This window comes from Choloepus didactylus, chromosome 6 (assembly GCF_015220235.1).
Source record: "Choloepus didactylus isolate mChoDid1 chromosome 6, mChoDid1.pri, whole genome shotgun sequence".
NCBI lineage: Eukaryota > Metazoa > Chordata > Mammalia > Pilosa > Megalonychidae > Choloepus > Choloepus didactylus.
The window spans coordinates 5,480,809-5,503,512 of record NC_051312.1 but is presented as its reverse complement, the minus strand read 5'-3'; the positions used below and the strand labels follow the sequence as shown (position 1 = coordinate 5,503,512).

The 22,704-nt window shown below is 52.5% G+C and overlaps 1 protein-coding gene across 5 annotated transcripts in view; it reads left to right on the top strand.

Moving 5' to 3' along the window:
• ANO1 (anoctamin 1) overlaps positions 1–22,704 on the top strand; it is a 174,762-nt gene that overhangs the window by 15,953 nt on the left and 136,105 nt on the right. The window lies entirely within an intron of this gene.

Sequence of the window (22,704 nt, the reverse complement as noted above, 5' to 3'; positions counted from 1 at the left end):
AGGAGAGGAGACCCAGGCCTCGGGGTCCCGGGACCCCAGCGGGGACCGTCCCCTGGCGCTGCTCCCCGACGGGGGTGAGAGGGGAGGGACTTTATTGGTCGTGGGTCACTGGGGGCACAGACAGACAAACAGACGTCAGACCGACCGACTGCGGGCGGGGGCTGGGTCTGGGGGCGGCCGCCGGGCAAAGGGTCCCCTGACCCGGCCACTAGGAAGGCCATGTGCCCAGCGGGCCGGGCCATGGTCGAATCCCGGGAGAGCGCGTTCTCTCCGGCAGTGCGCGTGCGCTCCGGGCGGATGAGAGGGTTTCGGATGTTTTTACAGGCGCTATTAATACCCACCCATAATGTTTCCGTGCTATTTTGGAGATTTATTTGCGATATAAAGTAACTACTATGACTTGAAATCATAATGGAAACTGCAGAGGAACTTAGAGAGACAGGAGAGAAAAACGAGGCTTGGAGGGAGTTGGGAAGGGGGGCCCTGACTTCCTCCACATAAATCAAGACCCTGGATATTTTTATACCAATATTTTTAAAATAAATGACCCAAGCAATGTTTCCTGGGTGTTTTCCCCCTCCCAGTTCAGAGGTTATTAAATGAATCTCAGAGTGAATGGGACAGTAATAAGGGGCCCTAAGTGCAGTCAGTTTAATTTAATCAATTAGCTCTCACCCAGTTCTGGTAGTGAGAGCAGAAGGCCCCGGGAACTGGGAGCCACTGACTACAGCATGGGAAACCCTTCTCTGGATTCTTTTTCCCTCCCCTCCTCCTCCCCCATACCCCCCTGCCCTCACATACCCGGTTTTGTTGTTGTTTTTTTTCTTTTTGGATTCCCAGGGGAAACTTTGTCTGGCATCTGCTTCTTAAAAGCCAGAGAGTTCACTGGGATTTGGCTTCCTTCTAGAAGTGACACTTTATACTCATCAAATTAAGGGCCCAAGAGGAAGAGGGGGGACACTGCTTATTGGAGCATGGAGGCAGGCCTGGGTGCAGAAGGGAAGAGGGTACTCTGAAAAGCCAGCGCCAGGGCCTGGCAGTGTGTGGCTGTCTGCCTTCTGGGGGGCTTCTTCAGGCTCCCTTGTAGGAGTGATTCATTCTGGAACCTGCTGGAAGCGTGAGCCCCAGACTCACCGTGTGTGGACATCTGACTGCACTCTTGTAACTCACTGGGCACGTGTTGTCCTCACAGCAGCCCTGTGGCGTGGTGTGCAGTGATTCTCATTTTACAGACAAAGAAACTGAGGCATGAGGATTTCGGTGATTCACCCGAGGCCACTGAACCAGAAGGGGTGATGCCAAGACTGGGACCCAGGATGTCTGAGCCGCCCCCCTCCTCCCGAGGCAGAATCATCCAGCGATGCAGCGGAGCCATCGCAGGAAACTGCAATCCCTTGTTCCGGAGGGCACTGGATGCCTATTTATGCATTTAAACCGGGGGCTGGGCCTGCCCCAGCTGCAACGACGTGAGACTTTCCCTAAGGGAAGGGCTGATCCATCCCATCTGAGCTGCAGTCACAGCTGGCCCTTCCCACTCCAGGCTGGGGCTCCTGAGGACCCGCTGAGCTTCCTCGGTGACAGGACGATGCCCCAGGCCCACTCCTGGTGTGCTGCTGGGCGTGGAGATCCACATACAGCAGGCCTGGGGGTGTGGGGGGAAAGCTGGGCTGGACTCTTAGAGCTTCAGGGCCCGCTGTAGCTTTCCTGCTGGGATTAAGACCCGGAGGCCGTCATCATGGCAGGTGAACGAACAGGGAGAAATGCAGCCGTCGAGCTAGAGGTGGAAAGAGCCTGCATGTCTGGGCTTTGTTCCAGCTTTGGGCACCAAGGCCCTGGGAGCGAGCGGTGTGGTGCAGCCGCCGAGAGCCGGGATCCTGCAGCCGGCCTGCCAGGGCTGAATCCCGGCCTTGTTGGCTGTCGGCTGTGTGACCTTGGCCAACTGACTTCACTCTGTGCCTTCACCATAAAACAGGGCTAATAGTAGTAGCTGCCCCCAAGGGGGTAGATGATGTGAGTCAATGGTCATCCTGATGGCCTGGCTGTGCTGCGTGCGAGTTCTGTCATCGTGGTTGTTATTTGACTATCGGCATCACCAGGAGGACCCAGGTGTGTACTTACACCCCGCGATGCCAGGACCAGCTCCTTCTCACTTCCCTGCAACTCCCCAAACCTGCAGCTCCAGAGAGAAGTGATGGTTCCCGGGCCGCCTCCCAGCTAACTCCCTCAGCAGCTCCCTGGTTATTTGTTAATAAGCTCTTTATGAATAAGCTCGAGGTCTGTGCCTCCCTCAAGGGCAGGTGGAGTTAGGGTGAGGTCTGCAGGCACCCCACTCCCACTGGGGCATGGCTGCCCAACTTGCTCCTACTCACCCCTCAAAGCCCAGCTGGGATGACCCCTCCTCTTGGACACCAGCCCCCAGCAGAGGTGGAGTTCAGCCCTCAGGGAGCCCAGGAAGGCAGGGCTCCATCAGGCACCCCCACAACTCTCTTTGGAGCTGATTGTTCCTCTCTGTCTTCCCCTCTTGGTTGGCTGCCCCCTGGGGATACTATTCATCAGACTGTCCCCTGCACAGCCCCTGGCACATGAGGGGGATTCCAGAGGAAGGGAGTAAGAAAGAGAGGAAGGGAAAGAGAGGGGAAAGAAGGAAAAGAGAAAGAGAAGGAGGGAAGAAAGGAAGGAAGGAAGGTAGGAGGGAGGGAGGGAGGAGGAAGGAGTGAGAGGGGGAGGCCCAGCAGCAATCAAGAAAACTAACGTTTTCTGAACCACTGCTGTGGTCCCGGTCGGTGGAAGCCCAGTTGTCTGCATCACGTGTAACTCCACTCACCTCTGGGAAACGGATACTGTTATTTTCCCCGTTTCTGCATGGGGAGACTGAGGCACAGAGCAGTCACTTAGGGTCACACAGCTGCTAAGTGTCAGGGGCAGGGTTGGCAGCCCAGGCAGGCTGGCTGCCGTACCCACCGTGCTCCTTAGCCACTCAGAGGTGATGGGAGAGCCGCACCTCCCGAAGCATTTGGGCACCCACCCAGCAAGGCCTCACCGGGCACCTGCTCTGTGCCAGACACTGGCCTTGGAGCTGGGGACACAGCAGGGGACCAGGCAGACAAACTCTCAGCCCTCCTGGAACGATCTTGACCACATAGAGTAAGTCAATATCTAATATGTGGGCCAGTGATCAGTCCCATGGAAAAAACCTGAGCAGGAGAGGGGGCTCCATGCTTTGGGGGGGCATTTTAGATAGGGTGACAGGAGCACTCTTATGGGAGGGCAGCAGAGGAACACACACCTGAAGGAGGTGGGGAACAGCATTCCAGCCAGAGGGAACAAAGCGTGCAAAATCCCTGCACCTGGAACATGCCTGCTGGTTGGATGAACAGCCAGGAGGCCAGGAGAGGGGGGCAGAGTAAGTGAGGGGACAGTACAGGGACCCAACTGTGGTGGCCCAGGGGAACTCGCTTTTACTCTGATGGGGGCCTTCGGAAGTTCTGAGCAGGGGAGGGGTGTGGTGGATGACTAAGGTTTAGACAGGATCCTTCCAGCTGCTCCCTGGAAAACAGACTGAAGGGGGCAAGGGCAGAAACTGGTCAGGGACTCTTGCAATATCCAGGTGCGAGATGCTGGTGACATGGGTGGGGGGGGTGGGGGGGTCCCAGCTGGTATATATTCTGTAGAGCTGGTGAGAATTGCCAACACATTGGATGTGGAGTCTGAGAGTAAGAGGGGGCACAAGGATGAATCTGAGGTCTTTGGATCCAGCAGCTGGCAGAAAGTGGAGCCCATGAGGAGCACGTTTGGGTGTGGGCGAGTGAGGGGTTTACTTTTGTGCCTGTCAGTGGCAGCTACAGCAACGGCTGGCACTTGGAATACATCCTGCACTCCAGGCGCCATTCAGAAAGGTCAACATTTGTGAACTTGGGCTAGTTTAGGTTGCCTCGTGAACGTTCACGGAGAGGCAGAGACGAGATGCCAACCTGAAGGCCAGAGATGGCTCCTCTGTTGACAACAGGAGACGGAACGGCCGGTCTGGAGAACAGCCCGTTCCTGCCCCCTGCAGCTGTACGCAGAGGCTGCATGGAGGCATTGCCATGGAGACCACCATGCCACCTGCCATTAGCATCAACCCCTCTTGTGGACACAACCTGATGCTCCGTGGAAATAATCACACCATGGATCTCTCCTTCCTTAGGCTAGTTACAGCACCAGGGGCTGGGATACAATATAACAATTCCTTGCCCTCATAGTTTCCAGTCTGGTCATTAGATTTTAGTGCAGTCAAGCTGCAATGAAGCAAAGGATTTTAGCTAGTACAACCGAGACTTTTTTCTTTTTTTGAAGAAAAAGCTAATGTTTCTTGAGCAGTTGCTATGTGCCAGCACCATGTGTATATCTTAATTTGGTCCCCCTGACATCCCCGTGAGATCATTTTTTCCATTTGCAGATGGGAGGGGGCACAGAAACAGAGAAGTTAAGAACCTTATTCAGACGACACGACTAAGTGATAGAATAGGACTTGGGACCCGGCAGTGCTGCTCTGGGGCTCACATCCCCTGTCTGCTCCCCACAGCCTTTCACTGAGCTGCATAGTTATTCTAACATACAGCACAAAAATTGCACCTGGCACAGCAAACCTTTCATCAATGCGCAGAGATCATAAGATAATATAGCATTTTCATGTTTCTTTCTTAAAGTAATACCTTCACAAAAAATGCCAATTTAAAGAAAAATGCCAAGTAAAATAAGAGGACCCATGATGCACTTATGTGATAAAATCTTGAGGGTGGCACGGGGATGGCCACAGCCTTGATTTAAGAGGCACATCGGGGCTCAGGAATCCGGTGCTCAAACCCAGACACTGATGCCAACTTGCTCTGTGATCAGGGCAGATCCCCCACTGTCTGAGTCCGTGTGAAGTGAAGGGTGGAAGGAGAGCATTTCTGAGGTCATTTCTATGTTCAGCGGCTAAACATCTTTGTGTCCAGTGCTTCAGAGCTATGGAGTACAGCGTTGGTCCAAGGCCTTTGAAAACATTCCTGGCCTGTGATGGCTTAAGTCTCAGGCTTATGAGGCCTGACCAGGTGGAGTACATAAGTGAACTGTGAGTGGTATCCAGTAGGCACTGGCTCTGCATGTGTCCATCCACCCATCCATCATCCATCATCCATCCATCCGTCATCCATCAATCTACCCATCCATCACCCATCATCCATCCGTCATCCATCCATCCACCTACCCATCCATCCACCTACCCATTCATCCATCCATCATCCATCCGTCTACCCATCTACCTACCCATCATCCATCCATCCATCCACCTACCCCTCATCCATCCATCATCCATCATCCATCCATCCATCATTCATCCATCTACCTATCCATCATCCATCCATCCATCGTCCGTCATCCATCAATCCATCCATCTACACATCCATCTATCCAGCATCCATCATCCATCCGTCTATCCACCATCCATCTACCCATCCATCTCCATCCATCTCCATCCATCCATCCATCCACCCACTCACCCATCCAATCTTCCAGAATCGAGGACCACCTGAGTTGGTGGTATCAGGACCAGACCTGGAATTCTACCTCCAGGCCCCAGGTCTGGAGTTTTCCCAGTTCACCTGCTGCCTTGTCAGCCCTCTAGGGAGAAGACAGTTCTCTGTGATTTCCTCACTGCACACCAGCCAAGCCCAATGTGGCTCCTGAGGTTTTCATTTCTCCCTGCCCCTGCCTTGACTGGGCATCCTCAGGCACGACGGCTGGCATTGTTCTCTGCTTGGCATCTGTCACAGCCCCCAGCCCCCAGCACCGGGCACAAGTGTCGGGGGTTTCGTGCTGTGTAATGAAGTATTAAAAGCCTTCCCGACCCTCAGAAATCCATTTGGCAATAATCACGTGGCCATTAGGTAGACAAATTGCTGGTTTTGTGCATTTAGCCCTTGGAGGGGACCCGTGGGTGCACAGAAGCCTTGCCTGGTAATTTCGGCTTCCTTTCTTGTTGCAGCCCGTGGAGACATTGTGTCCCCTCCGGGCCTTTCATCGCAGTTCTGCTGGGCTCCAGGTTCCCACGCACAGCCGAACCCACAAAGCTCCAGGAATACCAACCCCACCCCCACCAGGATCAGCGGCCGCCTCGGGGACAGCTCCCTATCGCCAGCTGCACCCCTGTTTGCTGCTGGGCATGGTGTGCAAACATTACCCTTGACACCCAAGATTTAATCCTTTCCCTTTTACTCTCAATCTGGAGTCATTTCTGCCCACGTATGGCCTCGGTGGATAATGACATTTTTTAAGTGCATCTACATGTTACTTCAGTGCACAGGTCTGAGCATGCTGTTTATGATGGAAATGAAGCTACTGATGTGAGCTATTAGAGGGGAGGCATAATCGGGCATAATTTTTATTGCGTTGCGTTTTCCGGACAGTGAACAGTGGGGATTGGAGCAGCTGAGGTGTGCTGGGTGGGGGGAGCCAGGCGAGCTGTGCAGGGTTAGGTTCCTGCTTGCAGATGCCTGCTGAGGGGGGCTCTGGGAGGAACGTGGGGCCCCAAAGTGTCCTTCACTTTCTGATCCCCGAGTGGGTGGTGAGTGGAATTGCCTGCCCTGTTTAAATCTTGCTCTCACTGTTCTTTTTTTTCTTTGGTGGGGGGCAGCTGTTAGTTGAATCTGCGTGAGTTAGATGCACCGAGGAGGAGAGAACAAAGCAAACCTGGGTTGAATTTTTTTTTTTAAATACCCTGCCTCTCCTCCCATCCTCCCCAAAATAAAAGATTACAGTCCGTTTATACAATTATATAAAATATTAGAAAATCACATACATTTACATCAGAATGAGAGACAGAGAGAAAAAGAAAAAAAACAAAGAAGGGAAGCAAAAAATGGGGATAGAGAGAGGCTGGGAGCAGCCTCAGCCCCAGCAGGCCAAGCGCACCCAGGTTTGGAGAAGCCAGACCTGCTGGGCACAGGAGCCACACAGCAGCGAAATGAAAAGGAACGGCTCCCCCTGCCATGCTCCCCACCCCCACCCCACGTCAACCACAGGGACCATGTTGCAAAGTCAAGGCCGCCGTGTTTTGCCCACTCATGTGTCCTTGAAGATGTCTCTGGCCCTGGGGATGGAGTTCTAATCCCTCAGGGCCCCAGCTGACGCTTAGAGCTCCAACCTGTCGCTGTCCCCCACACTCTCGCTCAGTCACGCTGGCCAGTTTTCAGCTCCCTCAATTGCATAAGCTCCTGGCTGCCTCGAGGCCTTTGCACAAGCAGACTCTGCCCCTGGAACATTCTTTCCCCCACTGCAGGCTTCTCATCCTCTTGGCTTAAATGTCACCTGAACAGAGAGAACTTCCAGCCTGCTCCCTCCAACACGGAGGGCCCATCCTTCTTTATAGTGCCTGTCACACTGTGTAATTAGATGTTTTGTATAATCGACATACAGCAAAGTGTCCATATCTTAAATGCATGGTTCCATCAGTTTTAATACAAGCTCATACATCTGGGTAACCTATGTCCCCCCCACCAAGCTGTAGAATATTTGCATCACTGCAGAACGTAGCCTTGTGTCCTTGCCAGTCAGTCCTCTCCCCCTCCTCCCCATCACCAGGGATAGTTTTGCCTGTTCTAGAACCTTCTATCAGTGGAAGCTTATAGCATGGACTCTTCTCTGCCTGCCTTATGTCTGCTTAGCATGTTTCTGTGCCTGTTTGTTCCAGTTTGTTGCTGAGTGTATTCCATTGTATCCGTCCTCCTGGAAGGGCACCGGAGTGGTTTCCAGTCTGGGCCATTAGGAATAAAGCCACAAGGAACAAAGGTTTTCATGCGCACGTTTTCATTTCTCTTTGATAAATACCCTCAATTGGAATTTTAGGGCTATAAATTAGAAGGATGCTTAATGATGTAAGAAATAGCCAAAAGATTTTCCAAAGGGCCTGTGCACTTTTCCATTCCCAGCAGCAGTGTCTGGGATTCGTAGTCGGGTTTTTCTTTACTGGGGCTCTCTGATGCTGCCGTCCTCCCCTCTGATGTGAGCCCCACAAGGAAAGGGCCGCGTCTCTTCTGCTCCTCTCTGTATCCGTGACCCCTCGCTCAGGGCCAGGCATGTAGGCAGGCCCCCGACAAACATCTGCCAAAGGACGAAATGACCGTCCTGCAGCTTTTTTCTGCTGCTGTTTGACCAGGGACCCATGTGCCTCGCTGGGGACCAGGCTGGGGCTGAGGCCACCGTGCCTTTGTGCAGCGGAGATAACAAGAGCTGAGGGAGGGCTATCCCGTGTCCACCTGCAGACACCCTGGGGAAGGCTCTGATAACAGGGCCAGGGGTTTCCTGCAGCCCTGGGACAAAAGGGGAGGGAGCCCCAAAGTCTCCTCCTCTGAGCATGGCCCAAATTGTCTTCTTCTGAAAGAGCTCTGGGTCAGGTGTAATCAGACTCTGGGTTCTGCTGAAATAATCATTCAGGAAGGCACGGCAGGGAAACCTCCCAGGGGACGCCCTTCAGGAGACATTTGTAACAGTAACTAAGTGAGATTGCTTGGTGGATGGAGATATGAAAGAGGGGTCCTGGCTACCCAGAATGAGCGCTTGGAACAATTCTGCCCTATTAGCTAGAAGCCTCATCTGTGTGTTTCGGCTGCTAGTGGAGGATGACAACGAAACGTGCCAGCTGCTTATGGCAGAGAGCTTGTAAGCGAGTTCTTGAGATAGAAAACAGCATGTTTCCCCTAAATCCCAAAGTCATGCCAGGTTTAAAAAGCCTTTTATAAGGAGGGGCCTGACACGCATGTGAAAAGGCGCTCAATTTCCTTAGCCACCAGGAAATGCAAAGTAAAACCACAACGCGTGGTACCATCCCATCATGGACCCGCCAGAGCCGCTACAATGGAAACCACAGAACCTGCCAGGCTCAGGCAAGAAAGTGGAGCACCTGGAATTCTGGTGCGGCTCGTGGGCATGCAGGCTGGTACTTTGGGAAATCAACAGATGGTGCTGACCATTTGCTGAACAAATGCAGATCCTCTGGCCCTGCACAGCCTCTCCTGGGTACGTACATCCAAAGACACATGAGAGCTGTAGCCTGCACTATAGTCCTGAAAGGAAACCCCCCCACGCCACCAATGCTAGGACAGATGGGTCTTTACTGCGCTCTGTTCCCACGGAGGGACATGTGCTGCGGTGTGGGTGGACTCCTGCTTCCAACCGGCACCACACACGAGGGGAGTGCCTGAGAGCACGCTGACGAGGGACGCCAGACATGAAAGGGCCCGGCCTAGACGGTCATGGTTATGTCAGCTCTCCAAACCGGGAGAAGGAACCTGGGGCAGGACAGAAGGCAGGACAGGGCTACCCAGGGGGCTGCTGGGTGTGGGTTGCATGCATGTGGTTAGTGGGGTACACCTGTCTGTGTGCGTGTGTGATGCTTTAACAGTAAAATGGTTTTAATAGGTAGAGAGAACATGGTGCCAGAACCCAGCCGTGCTTTAAGCCACGTTGAATGGCTCTATCAGGAAATCACTCTTGCTGGCCTGGAGCCCCACCCTGGAATAAGGTGTGAGTGCTGTCTGCACTTGGGTTCCCCAAGCTCTCTGTTGAGCTTTGCCTAACACCAAGCCATGCTCAAGGGTGAAAGGTCAGTGTGAGGGCAGTTGGAATAAACGCCAGGCAGCTTCTGGTGGGCTTCTCCCACGGTGTCTGTGTTGGAGCCATGGCTAGAGGCTGCCTGCCCAGCTGTCATGTACTACACCAATCCGAGAAACCCAGGCTTCCTCCTGAAAATTTCAGCAACTGGTTGGCATACGTTTTAGGTTGCATTTCTGCTCAACTAAGAGGTCCATGATAGTGAGAGGCTGGAGGTGAGAAAACTGAGCTTCAGGTCCAGCTGTGCAAAGCCAGGTCCCTAATTCATGAAGGAGACCAGGTTAGCAAGAACAAGTCCTAACCATTCAGAGTCGCCGTTAACAAGTGTATCAGTTATCATCTGCCGCGTAACAAATTTCTTCAAAACTCAGTGGTATTAAAACAATAAACATTTAGTCTTTCCGTTTCTTTCTGTGGGTCAGGAGTTTAAGACCGGCTTAGCTGGGTGATTCTGGGTTGAGTTCTCTCAGGAAGTTGCAGCCAAGCTAGAGGCCAGGGCTGCTGTCCTTTTAAGGCTTGACTGGAGCTGGAGGATCCTCTTCCAAAATGGCGCTGTCACATGGCTATTGGCATAAGGCTTCAGTTCCTCACCTTCTAGAACCCTCCGTAGAACTACTTGAGTGTCCTCGTAACATGGAAGCTGCCTTCCCCAAGAGGGAAGGGTCCGAGAGAGCAAGGATGAGGCCAGCATACTTTTATGACCCAATTTCCACATTTATACACTCTCACTTCCACCTGATTCTATTTATTAGAAGCAGAGATACCAAGTCGGGCCCACGCTCAAGGGGAGGGGGTTTAAGCCCCACCTTTTGAAGGGAGGAGTATTAAAGAATTTGTGGACATCTTTTTGAATCGCCACAGATAACTCCAGGCACAGCCAGTCTTCCGTGAGCTTCATCCGGCTTCGATTCCAGGACCAGCTGTAGGATGAGGCCCACTGTCCCTGGGCCCCACTGAGTCAGAAAGTGGCCTCGTGGCCCCTGAAATCACCAGCTGACCCGTGGTGCCCTAAGACCTCATGGGTGCTGGGCCGCCCCATCCTCGCCCACCTTAGCCCTGCTCATTCTCTTGTAGCTGTGAATGCCCAGAACCTGGGCTCATGGGCAAACCCAGACGCCAACCACCTTCCCACCCACCCCCCACACACACACACACACAAATTTTATCACAGTGTAGTTCTTTGAGGCAATAAAACATTTATAAATAAGCCTTAAACCTTATAGTTCTCAGGTAGCCAATTCTAAAGAAAACCTTAGAGCAGTTACCTGTGGCTGCCCAGTAAACCATCTGAGAACGTAGTGACTTTGATCAAGCAGCATGCATTTTTAATTTCTCTTGAGGCCACAGCCCACTTCAGCCCAGCTGATTTGGGCCAGGGTTGGCTGATCTTGGCAAGGCTCACTCCTGCATCTGCAGTCAGCTGGCGGTCAGCTGGGTGTTGGCCAGTCTTGGGTGGCCCTATTCGATGGCAGGTGAGCTGGCCGTTGGCTGGGGTGCCTGGGCAGCTGGGCCCATCCTCCAGCAGGCTAGCCATGGCCATGGCCAGTCCAAGAGGGACAGCAGAAGCATGCAAGGTCTCTTGGGACATTGTCACTTTTGCCTCATTCTATTGGCCAAACCAAGTCACAACGCTCTCGGATGCAGTAAGAATGAAGTATGTTGAGACTGGCGGAATTAGAAATGACAGCACTAAAATTCTCATTGTGAGTAGATTGTGATTTGTAGCTACTGGTTTTGAGCATCTCTTTTGTGTTCGGAACTTTATTACAGGTTTATTATCTCGTTGACTCCTCAAAGCATCCCTGAAAGGTAGAAACCATCACCCTCATTTTCCAGGTAAAAAAACTGCAGTTCAGAGAAGTTAAGTAATTTGGCAAAGGTCACACAGCTTGTAGTAATATATCAGAGCATGAGGTTTTCCTTTGCCAGCTTCAGAATCAGGGAGGAAGTAACATGTTGCTTAAAATTTCAATGAAAAAGAAAAGTGCTTGTTGGTACTACGTTCTGGATTATTCCAGTACTCGTCTGTGAGAAATTTCTCTGGTTTGAAATTTCCACTTCTCTGTGGAACCAGCCAAACATGGCCTCATTGTTGATCTTCAGATGCATACTTTTGGTTTGAGGTGGGCTGGGTTTATTTTTCTTTTGATGAATAGCAAAATGAGGTTTCTATAAATAAAGCCACAGCTTTTCCCTCCGCTTTTTATTTCCTGTGCACGATTCACAAGTGAGTTGACCAAGTGAGTTTACAAGCTCCAGAGAATTCAAAATGGAAAGTTCTTGCATGTGACAGTGAAGGGACATTTACATCTTGAAAATGCTTCTCCATCTTGAGGACCAAAGAGATCATTTCAAACGGCTTATCGATCCAGCTGTCCTTTAATATTAAAAATTATGATTTCCAAGGGGCACCAGCGAAGGACTTTCAAGTAAAAACAATAGATTGTTTAAAAATTGAAAATGTTTGGGGACCAAGTGATAAATCCATCCCTATTTTTTGGTCTGTAAGGGAGTTTGCCCCAACGTGGGCTAGAAAGTGCCGACCCCCTACAGTTTGTACGCTCTGAGTTCCTGGTCTCTGAATGTTCCAGAATGGGCCTGCCCGGCCCCAGCTCAGTTAAACAAACCATGAGTCTGCGCCCGGCCTGGTGTCCACTCTCCACCTTGGAAGTCACTCCAGCACCCGTCCTGCCCGCCCACCCCTCCTGCCCTCTGCCCTCTGCCCCAGCCCTGGTGCCCTGACCCTGCCTGGGAATTCTCATCCCCTGGGGAGTCTAGAGCTCTTGTTGAAAGATGTGATATTTGCCTTTGTCTTTACCATTATGCGACTTCAGCTGCTTCAACTTTTTCTCCAACTTTGAACGAAGCAAGTGCCCTTTCGATCCAGTGGCCCATGATGGCTGCGGAGATCTTACACGGCCCAAGCACCGTCCCGACTGCTGTCGGAGGTGGGGAAGGCTCTGCCTGAGACGATCTTCCCACCCTCCTGCCAGGTGGGGGGTCTTTCCTGGGCTCCCCGGGAGCTGAGGTCCTGCATCCAGGAAGCCTACGTGGATATAACACTCGCCATCCTTGTGTCTGCACGTCCGAGCTGGGAGGAGGGACGCCAGGGACACCCCTAAGGGAAAGCAAGGAATTGGGGGGACAAGCGTGGCCAGCCTCCGTCTCTAGCGAGACAAGACTGATGTTCTGCCAGGGAGCCCCGAAAGGCTTCCGGGGCCCGAGGCCATCGGTGTTTCCCACATGGAAAAGCCTGGAAATGATGGCGGGACTACAAAGCCCAGTGGGGTGGCCTGACCAGAAGGATCTGTGATCCCTGGAGCCCCTCAGGTTGGGTTGTTGTCAACTATTTCTGAACACCCTTGAACAAGATGTTTGAGGTTAAGCATCTCTCTCTCAGAAGAGAGTAACGGCTCCGCCAGGATCGTTACCAAAAACTCCAAGGATGCCGGTGAACCTGCCTGGGGCTGGCTCTTGTAGGGACAAACGCTCAAGCCACACTTAGGGGCCAGAGGCAAGGACCCGGCTCTGTGCTTCCCCACATGTGACCATGGCATTCCACAGCCTTCCTGTGCCTCAGTTTCCCCATCAGATAGCACATCTCTTAGGGTTGTTGTGCAAAGAAAACAAATTAGGACAAGCAGGCTCCATAAACTCTGGCTATTGTTATTTCTCTGGGACAGTGGAAAGCCCTCGCTCACTCGCAGGCCTCCCAGGAGATCTGGGAGCCGTGTCGGAGGACCATGCCACCCAAAGCTTCCAGTCTTGCCTATCTTTCCTCGAACGTCAGAGGAGTTTGGGAGCACTGCATTTCACGTCTGCTTTTTCCCCTTGAATGGGAGCCCTGGTTTAACCTTGTAATTTATAGAGGAGCACCCCTTTGGGCTTCTCGTCCCCCCAGCTGCCCCCACCCTGGCGTGGGCCAGCTGCTCCCACACCCAGAGCGCGAGGGCAAGAATCTTCTCACACCCCCGGGTTGGTGCTGGCAAAATGTCCTGCATCCATTTTCAATAATTTCCTTTTTTCCCTTCTCTGTGTAGCTGGAAGGCCTTGAATAAGGATTCTAAGGCAATTCATCACAGTTAGGAATATTTTCTGGGTGTTTCCAAACTTTAGCACTTTAAAAACATAAATATTTAAACAAGTCCACCATTTGCCTCATTGGCGAAAGCCTCAGAAGTGTATTCTTAGATCACTTCCTAAAAATCAGCAGAGCCCTGTGTGCTGACTCATCCTGGCCATGAGCTCCCACCCCAAGGGCCCAGGAGATGATTCCGGCACAGCTGATGGAACCAGAGTTGTTGCCTGTTGGAGATCTGTTTACCCTGGATTGATACCCATCTGTCCGTTGTTCCAGCTATCCATTGTTCCATCCCTCTATCTATTCATCGATCCATCTGTCCAACCCTCCACTTCTCCATCCATCCACCCATCCGTCTGTCTGCCCATCCCTTCACAGTGGGCACTGGGGATCCACTGGAGAACAAGCCTCCACCCTGTCCTCAGGGAGCTCACCGGCTTTGGGGAAGACTGACAACAGGCGGAAAAATTTCATTTATTTCCAACTGGGAGGGGTGCCACGAAGGAAAAGAGCAGGTGCTTTGAGAGTGTACGCCGCAGGGATCTGAGCCAGCCTGGAGGTCAGGAAGAAATTCCCTAGCTAAAAAGATGTTTGGGTTGGGACCTGAAGGGTGACCCGCTATTTGCCAGGCAAAAAGATGGAGGAAGTGTTTTCGCAGAGGGTCCAGCGAGTGCCAAGGCCCTGAGGCAGGCAGCTGCTCGGGCGTGTTCTGGGGACTGAAATGAGGTCAGAGAAGCGGGAGCAGCAGGTCACAGCAAGAAAGAGCCACAGCGAGAGCTCACACCGGGTCTTCAAGACCACGTTGTATAGATTTGGACTTGATTTTGATCTTCAGAGCTACAAGAAGCCCTGGAGGAGTACAAACAGAGGAGGCCCACACCCAGGCTTGCCGTTTTCAGTCAACTGTTAACCGAAAAGGCCAAACAGAGAGAAAAGTCCACACAACTCGATGAATTTTCATAAAGTGAACACACCCCTGCAGCTAGCCCCCAGGTCAAGAAAAACAGCATGACAAGCCCCCCTGGACCCTCCTTCTGATCCTTTCCAGTCTCCGCCACCCCCCAAGGGGAGCCGCCTTGGAGAGGAGTTGCCCGGTTTTGAACTTTGGGTCCATGTGATCATTTCTCACTTATACTTTTCTGAGCCTGGCTTCTTGCTGGCGAGACCCATCCATGTTGCTTGGTGTCACTGTTGCTTGTTTATTGGGATTGCTGCATCATACAGCGTCATGGGACTAAACCACACGTTGCTCGCCCATTCTGCCCACAGACACGCGGGTACTTGGGACCAAGAATGGGTCTGCTAAGATTGTTCATGTGCAGGTCTGTCGGTGAACACGCAGAAACATTTCTGCCAGGTCCATGCCCAGAACTGCAGAATTGCTGGGTCGTAAGAAATAGGCAGCCCCGGCGCTAGTAAATTATGCCGCTTTCCAAAACAGTTGCACCACTCGCTGTTCCCACCAGCCCTGAAAGAGAATTCTGGTTGTGCCACATCCTCACCAATTATTTTAAAAAATCACTTTGGCTACAGTGTAGAGAATGAGCTGAGGGGGTGGGTGGGGGGCAGGCAAGAGTGGGGGCTTCTCTGGAGTCAGGGAGAGCAGGGCGGGGGCAGAGGGGATCGAGACGCGTGACAAAGGCAGTTTTTAAGCCTTGAGCCCCAGCCTCTGCGTGCTTTATTTCATGGAAGGTTTGGCTACCCCTTTTAGCTTAGGAAGTTTTTCTGCCACTCTCCATCTCTTGCCTTTTTGTGTTTCACTCTTGGGGCCTTTGTTGTTTGTTGTTGTTGTTAAAATCCTCAAGAAGGCAGGTTAGATATGAGTGAATTAATTGCTTGGCAATTTTTCCCCATTCTCCTTTGGCCTGACCATTAGGTATTTATTCATTGAGGGCTTATTAAGTGCAACTCACTCTTTTTTTTTTTTTGGATAATCCAGGCAACTAGAACGTGCTCCCTGCCTGGGGGGATAATCCCAGGGGTAGTGGGACCAGCTTAGCAGAAGTTCAGCATTGTTGTGAGATCCCGCGTCTCTGTTTCCCCCTGACCGTCCGTCCCCGGGGCTGCAGGGGTCCAGAAACCTGTGTTCTTGTGCTTCCACGTCCGGATGGGCCCTTCCTGTTCTTTGACCCTCTTGCTGAGTTCGCCTAGACTCTGCCCCCTGATGATGTTTCTCCCTCCCTCCCCACGCCGCTGATGAGCTGTGTTTGCTCCCAAGTGCCGTTCTCATTGTTCTGCCATCAGACTGTGATAGACTGATGGGAACCTGCCACCCCTGCCAGCCACGTGCCACTGGGAAAGATGACAGCATCAGAGGGTAGCTGGGTCTTGTGACTCGCTGGGGTGTCCGTCATCCTGTGGCCCTCGCAGCCCCAGGACCCAGAAGGACCTGCAAGAAGGTGCCAGGCAGGGTCACGCCTTCTGGGACCACCCAAGGTCACCTGGGCTGACACGTTCTCCCCCTTCCCTGCGAGGCTGGCAGACCTCACAAGACAATGCTGCAGAGGATGCACGGCTCCCCTCCTTGTCTTTTTCAATTTGCATTTTAGCAAAAGCAAAATGAAGTTTACAGAGAGTGCTCCAGGGAGCGGAAAGCACGGTGGAATAGTGCAATTGCTTGTCTGTGACTTTGACCCCAGATTTGGAGGCAGGCCTGGATGCTGCGGACAGGACTGCACCAGGAGAGCAAAAAGTAGGACATGGAGAGCTACCTACTACTTCCACACCGGGAACTCCTGGGAGAGTGAGGGCTGCATTTGGGAGGCAGCTTGGTCTGTTTTCTGCACAATTTTCTGCTCAGGCATCATCCTGTGCGGGATTTGAAGGGGTCAAGGCACAGGTCAGGCCCCCGAGCAGGATCCTGAAGCTCGCCCTCAGGCTGGTTATACCCTGGGCACTGCCAGGCAGGGGAGAAACATCAGCCTGCACTGCACAGCTCCCACCGTGCTCTTTCACTCAATCAGGCCGTTTCCGGGCCGCCCATCCCAGATGGCAGCCCTCTGTTCCTGCTTTAATTTTCTACCTACCATTTATCACTGCCTACCATACCATCCATTTTACTTATTTCACCTTTTTTCCTGGTCTCCCTTCCCCACTAGTGTGCAAGCTACTCCTGAGGGCAAGGATTTTTGTCTCCTTGGTTCATTGCTTGTTCCCCTAGAAAAGTGCCTGGTACACAGAAGGACTCAGCAAATATTGGTTCGATGAAAGAACGAACGAGTGGCCAAGGTGTGTTTTAAATCCTGATCCAGGGGAAAACGGGGCCAAATGCCACAATTTTTTTCTTGCAAACTTAAGCAGAACCATTCGATGGTTTCTTTCTCCTCCACACAGCAAAACAGCACAAAATCGGCACATGAACCATAAAAGCAACCTCTCTGAGCGTCGAATATGATTCTTTTTAAACCTTTGGCTTGTTTCCCACTTTCGATGAAGCCATTTCCGCGGAAATCTGGTGCCTGCCTTCTGAGGCTCTTACAACCAATGCCGTTTCGTTGGGATCAGCTACGAAATTTGTAGGATCTAGTCCAAAATGATAATTCAGGCCCCTTCTTCAAAAATTATCTGTAAAGTGGACTATTACTCTGCAATAAAAATGAACTAAGCACAGATACATGCTAGAACATGGGTGAATCTTGAAAACTTTGTGCTAAGTAAAAGAAACCAGTCACAAAAGGCTGCATACTGTACGATGCTGTTCATATGAAATGTTCAAAATAAACATAATCGTAGAGAAAAAAATTAAGAATTTCAGTATGGCGACCCTGGAGAATTCAACCCAGCACAGATCCTTCTGAGCAGGTCCCTCCACTCCTGCTCTGATCACAGGCTCCTGAAGCTGGCCTGGCCTCCCTTTGAAAGAGTCAAGTAACAAAATACCTAAGATGGCTCTCAGGGCGTCCGGTTCACTGAGCTCCACTCCACGTTCTCACCCGGGTCCCCCAGGCCTGGCTGCTGCAGCCTCTACCTGCACTTCCTGGACCCACCAGTGTGTCTGGAATAAGGTGTGGTGGCCGTGGCGTGTTCTCCAGGCAGGGACACGGATGGATGGTGCTTCCTGGCCCTGTGCAGGTGGACGGGCCGTGGGCTAGCCCTGGACTGCAAGCAATGGGTGGAGGCGAGATGGGTCACTTCCAGGCTGGAGCACATCATGCGGCTCCTAGACTTTCGAGAACGTTTTCTCTCCCCGGCACAGGGCCTGGCAATGTTTGGGGTGGCGGCTGCTCCTGCTGCCTGGACCCTGTGTGACCACATGGGGCAGAGGCCTCTGTCCACCTGCCATGGATGATGGGCACAAAAAGAAATGAAGTGCTGGTGCAGCCATGAGATCCGGAGCTTGCTTGCTATGAAGCATGACCCACCACCCCAGGGTCATCGAGAGACTGAAGAGAGTATCTTGGGCTCACACTGAAGCCTATCCCCTGAGTTCATGCCGACAAGAGACCGTGCACTAATTGTGGATTTGCTCATCTCTTTGGGAACATTTCTCAAAGGCCTATAAAGTGCTGGGCGGTACGGCCATGAAGAGGCAGCTGTGGTCTCTGCCCGAGGAGCTTCTATTCCAGCAGGATGCGCACATCTAGGTTCCATGAAATTGATAAAATGCTGTTGCGACGAGCACTGCAAATCCACGATGTTGAGCAAGCAGGTGGCTGGGGACCCATTTCTGCCAGGGCACCACGGAGGGCTTCTTGGAGGAGGCGGCCCATACATTGAACAGATATTTACAGAGAGCCTGCCCTGAGCCAGATTCGGGCCTTGGCAGTGGGGATTTATCAGAGATCCAGACAGATATTGTGCTTGTTCTCAGGGCCAAGGAAGAGAAAGAGGCCGCACACAAACACACACACACAGAAAACACATATGCACACATACCCACGTGCATACATTTTTGAGGAGAGGAGGAGTGCTCTGAAATAAAACAAAGCATTGATGGAGCAGAACTCCAGAAGGTACAGCAGGGAATAACCCCTACTTCCCCATTCCCTTCATACCTGCTCTCTGGGTAGGCTGGACCTACTCAAACTGGTCACATCCGCCCACACCAGCTCACACTGGCTGACACCAACCCACACTAGCTCACACAGGCTCACACCAATGCACACTAGCTCACACAGGCTCACACCAGCTTTCACCAGCTCTCACTGGCTCGCATTGGCCCACACCAGCTCACACCGACTCACACTGGCTCACACCAGCTCACTTACGCTGGCCCACACTGGCTCACACCAGTTCACACCAGCTCAGACCAGCTCATTCTGGTTCTCAGTGGCTCACAGCAGCTCACTCACACTGGCTCACAATGGCTCATACCAACCTACACCAGCTTCCACCAGCCTACACTGCCTCACTCTGGCTCACATCGGCTCTCACTGACTCACACAGGCTCACATTGGCCCACAATGGCTCATACTGGCTCACATCAGCTCACACTGGTTCACAGAAGCTCGCATCAGCTCTCCCTGACTCACACCAGCTCACACTGGCTCACGCCAGCCTACACTAGCTTATGCCAGCCCACACTGGCTCACACTAGCCCACACCGGTTCACACTGGCTCATACCAGCTCATACTGGCTCTCAGAGCAGCTCACTCACACTGGCCCACACCAGCTCACACCAGCTCACACTGGCCCACATTGGCTCACACCAGCTCACATTGGCCCACGCCGGTTCACACCAGCTCATCCCACCTCATTCTGGCTCTCAGTGGCTCACAGCAGCTCACTCACACTGGTCCACACCAGCTCACATCCGCTCACACTGACCCACATTGGCTCACACCAGCTCACATTGGCCCACACCAGTTCACACCAGCTCATCCCAGCTCATTCTGGCTCTCAGTGGCTCACAGCAGCTCACTCACACTGGCCCACACTGGCTCATACCAATCCACACCAGCTCCCACTGGCCCACACTGCCTCAGACTGGCTTACACGAGCCCACACTGGTTCACACTGGCCCACACCAGCTCACACTGGCCCACACTGGCACACATCAGCCCACACCAGCTCACAGTAGTTCACAAGATCAAATTGTGTGTATCTCTTCCCAGTTCAGTGACTTCAGGTTGCTAACTCAAAATCAGCCATGATGGAGTATTTACACCACAGCGATTGGCACGTACTATAAATTGGGATTATTTGTTTTATTCCCAATAGCTGGCCTACCACCCCACCCCCACCTTCCTACTTTCCAGGGCAATTCTAGGGCCAACCCATATCTTGCTGGTGACTCTCCAAGAATAAAAACTCTCCTAGCCACTTTTAGTTCTGGTGGGTAATTAAAATGCCTTGTCCTGCAGGAGAGTCCACCTAAAAGCATCATTTTCTCCTCCACCAGGCAGGGGCTTCAGGCTGGGGGCCTCCATGGGGGCAGCTTCTGCCTTCTGTCGGCTTCTCCACTTGTGTTTCTCCACCCTCTCCCCATCATCGCCCCAAGCTCTAGGCTTCCCTTGGCCCCTCCAGGTTTGAGGGTGGGGGTTGGAGACCAGAGGAGCAGGAGCTCTCCCTCAGCAGCCCCCAAGATGATCTGGCTGGGCTAGACATTTGAGGCTGGCTCTTTCCAGGGCACTTCAGTGGGCTTTTTAGGTCCAGATTCATTGAGAACATCCAACTTGGGCCCCTTCAGCTTCTGCAGCTGATAGGAAGATGTCAGGGTCCTCTAATGCCTGGGAGGGGTCCTCTTGGGTCTGGTTCCTTTTAAAACCAGCCCCAGCTGGCTGCCTCCCAAGGGCCCACTTCCAGCCCCCAAGAAGCACTCTGACCCCCTGAGAATGGGTGCAGTGCCCACTCCCCCCGGCACCCCTGCCGCCCATGGCTCCAGCCAGCCGCTTGCTGCAGATGCCTCGGAGGGGAAGCCAACAGCCGGCCCGCCCTTCTCCCCAACTCCAGGGACAGGAGCCAGGCCCCAGGCTCCCGGGGGGGCTCCCCGAACCTCACCCCAGCCATGGGGCCACTGGAGCATGCTTGAGAAGGGAAGGGACCTGCCGCTTCTGATGACGGCTTTCTCCAAAGAAACCCCTCTCCCTCCTCGCTTGGATGCAGCCCTTTTGTACCCTCAGGGGGGATGTCCAGTGGAGCACCCCAGACTGAGGCTAGTCACCCCCTTAGCCAGCCCTGCAGGGGTGGTCTGGCATTCCGCTTCACTGCCGGAGGGTGAGGCCTTGGCCAACACTGAGTGCGTCAGAGGGTCTCGTTATGCAGAGTGCAGGAAAGTCACGGATTCCTGCACTGAGATGTCCAGGGAGGGAGCCGGACAGAGCCGCTCGGATGGAGCGACACCTGCACAGAAGCTGGGAGCTGGGAGCTGGCAGGAAGGGGAACCAGAAACAGTCTCCGAAACAAATGCCCACTCCTCACTCATCAGAAGACTCACCAGACAGAGAAGCTCAGCAGTGACCCTGTCAGGAAAGCAGGCCAGTTTACGGCTGACTCTCACGGGACAAAGTCCCCAAAGATGATAACTGTTATTTATTGGATGGTGACTTGTGCCGTCCTAGAAATATGGCCCCCGTCGGCATGAGGACATACCCGTGGTGTTTATTTTTTTGGAGAAAGAAAACGACTCACCCAAGCTCAGGCAGCTGCTAAGGGGCAGAGCAGGGATTTGAATCCTGGGCTTTCTGACGCAAACATTCGTGTTCGTAGCATCATGTCACCAGAGAATTATCTAGAAAAGGAAGAATACCGATCCGTGAAAAGATCAAGAAAAAATGCTGGAACTTTCAAATATCCCAAATGCTGTCGTCCCACTTTGGACAAACACTCTGAGCTTTGTCAATTTCAAGCATCAATTTATGTGTTGCTTCCTGGATGCTATTTTGACCTATATTTTAGGCCTCTCTCTCTCTTTCTCTTTTTGAAACTGTATATAAATTTCAGTTTTTAGAATAAGGTTTTTTTTTTATGCTCTAGCAGAAGAGATTAACCAGAGACAGAATGGAAAATAAAGTATGTTTTTAAATAAACCAAGGACTCGGTCCCCATTTTCCCCCAGAACCTGCATCCGTTTAGAGCAGCCTCATTATTTTTAATGCGTCCGCTTCCGTGGCCCTCTGCTTTGCTTTTTCCTGTGTTAATCGGCTGATAAATCCCAGCAGCGAGGGCTCGGGAGCCAGGCTCTTATCCGGGGAGACCCTGAGACCCGAGACCCAATGTAAGAGCCCAGAATGTCGTGACCCCCAGTGGCGCACCCCTTCCTCCACGGCCCTGCTCCGAGCCCCCCTCCTGTTCCCACCGAGGTTTATTTCAGACTCTGAAGGTCAAGTGTGTGAACTGGATCTGAAAAAGAGTTCACGGGGTATTTTAAAATCCAGCTTCTCTCACATGAGCTCCTGTTCCCCAAAAGACCAAAATGTCAGGAAAGGAGGAGACGAGATGGAGAATCAGGATGCTGTTGTCTCTTCTCATCAGATCCAAACTGAGATGATGCTGTTTTTCCTCCCCCAAAAGGTCCCCATCCCACCTCTCTCCCCTTCTTGTCCGTTTGACATTTGCCTTGAGCCAGAACTCCCAGAGGAGACAGGGTTTTCCGTGGCTGATCCATGGACGGCCCCGGAACCTACTTAAAAGGGCTTCGTTCGTCTCCTTCTGCCTCTTTAGTTTAACTAGGCGGCCCTGGCAGGGCTTGTCTGGCCTCCTCGCCACTGTGTCCCCCAGTGACCATTATGGAGTCTGATACACAATGGTGCTCAATAAATGTTTGCTGAATGAATGAATGCATTAGTGAATGAATGAATGAATCAGAAGAGGCCCTAGAGATCGTTTTTCCCCCAAGTTCAAATGTGTTCAAGTTGGCAGCTGTGGGTGGCAGAGAGCGGCGCCCTAAAATGTCCCGGTCCTAATCCCCAAACCGTGATGCAGTGATACCCCGTGGGCAAGGGGGTTAAAGTCACAGAAGCGATACCCCAATAAGGAGTCCTAAATTAAGGCTGCAGGTGGAATGAAGGCTGCTAATCGGCTGACCTTGAGATCAAGAGGTCAAACCTGATTC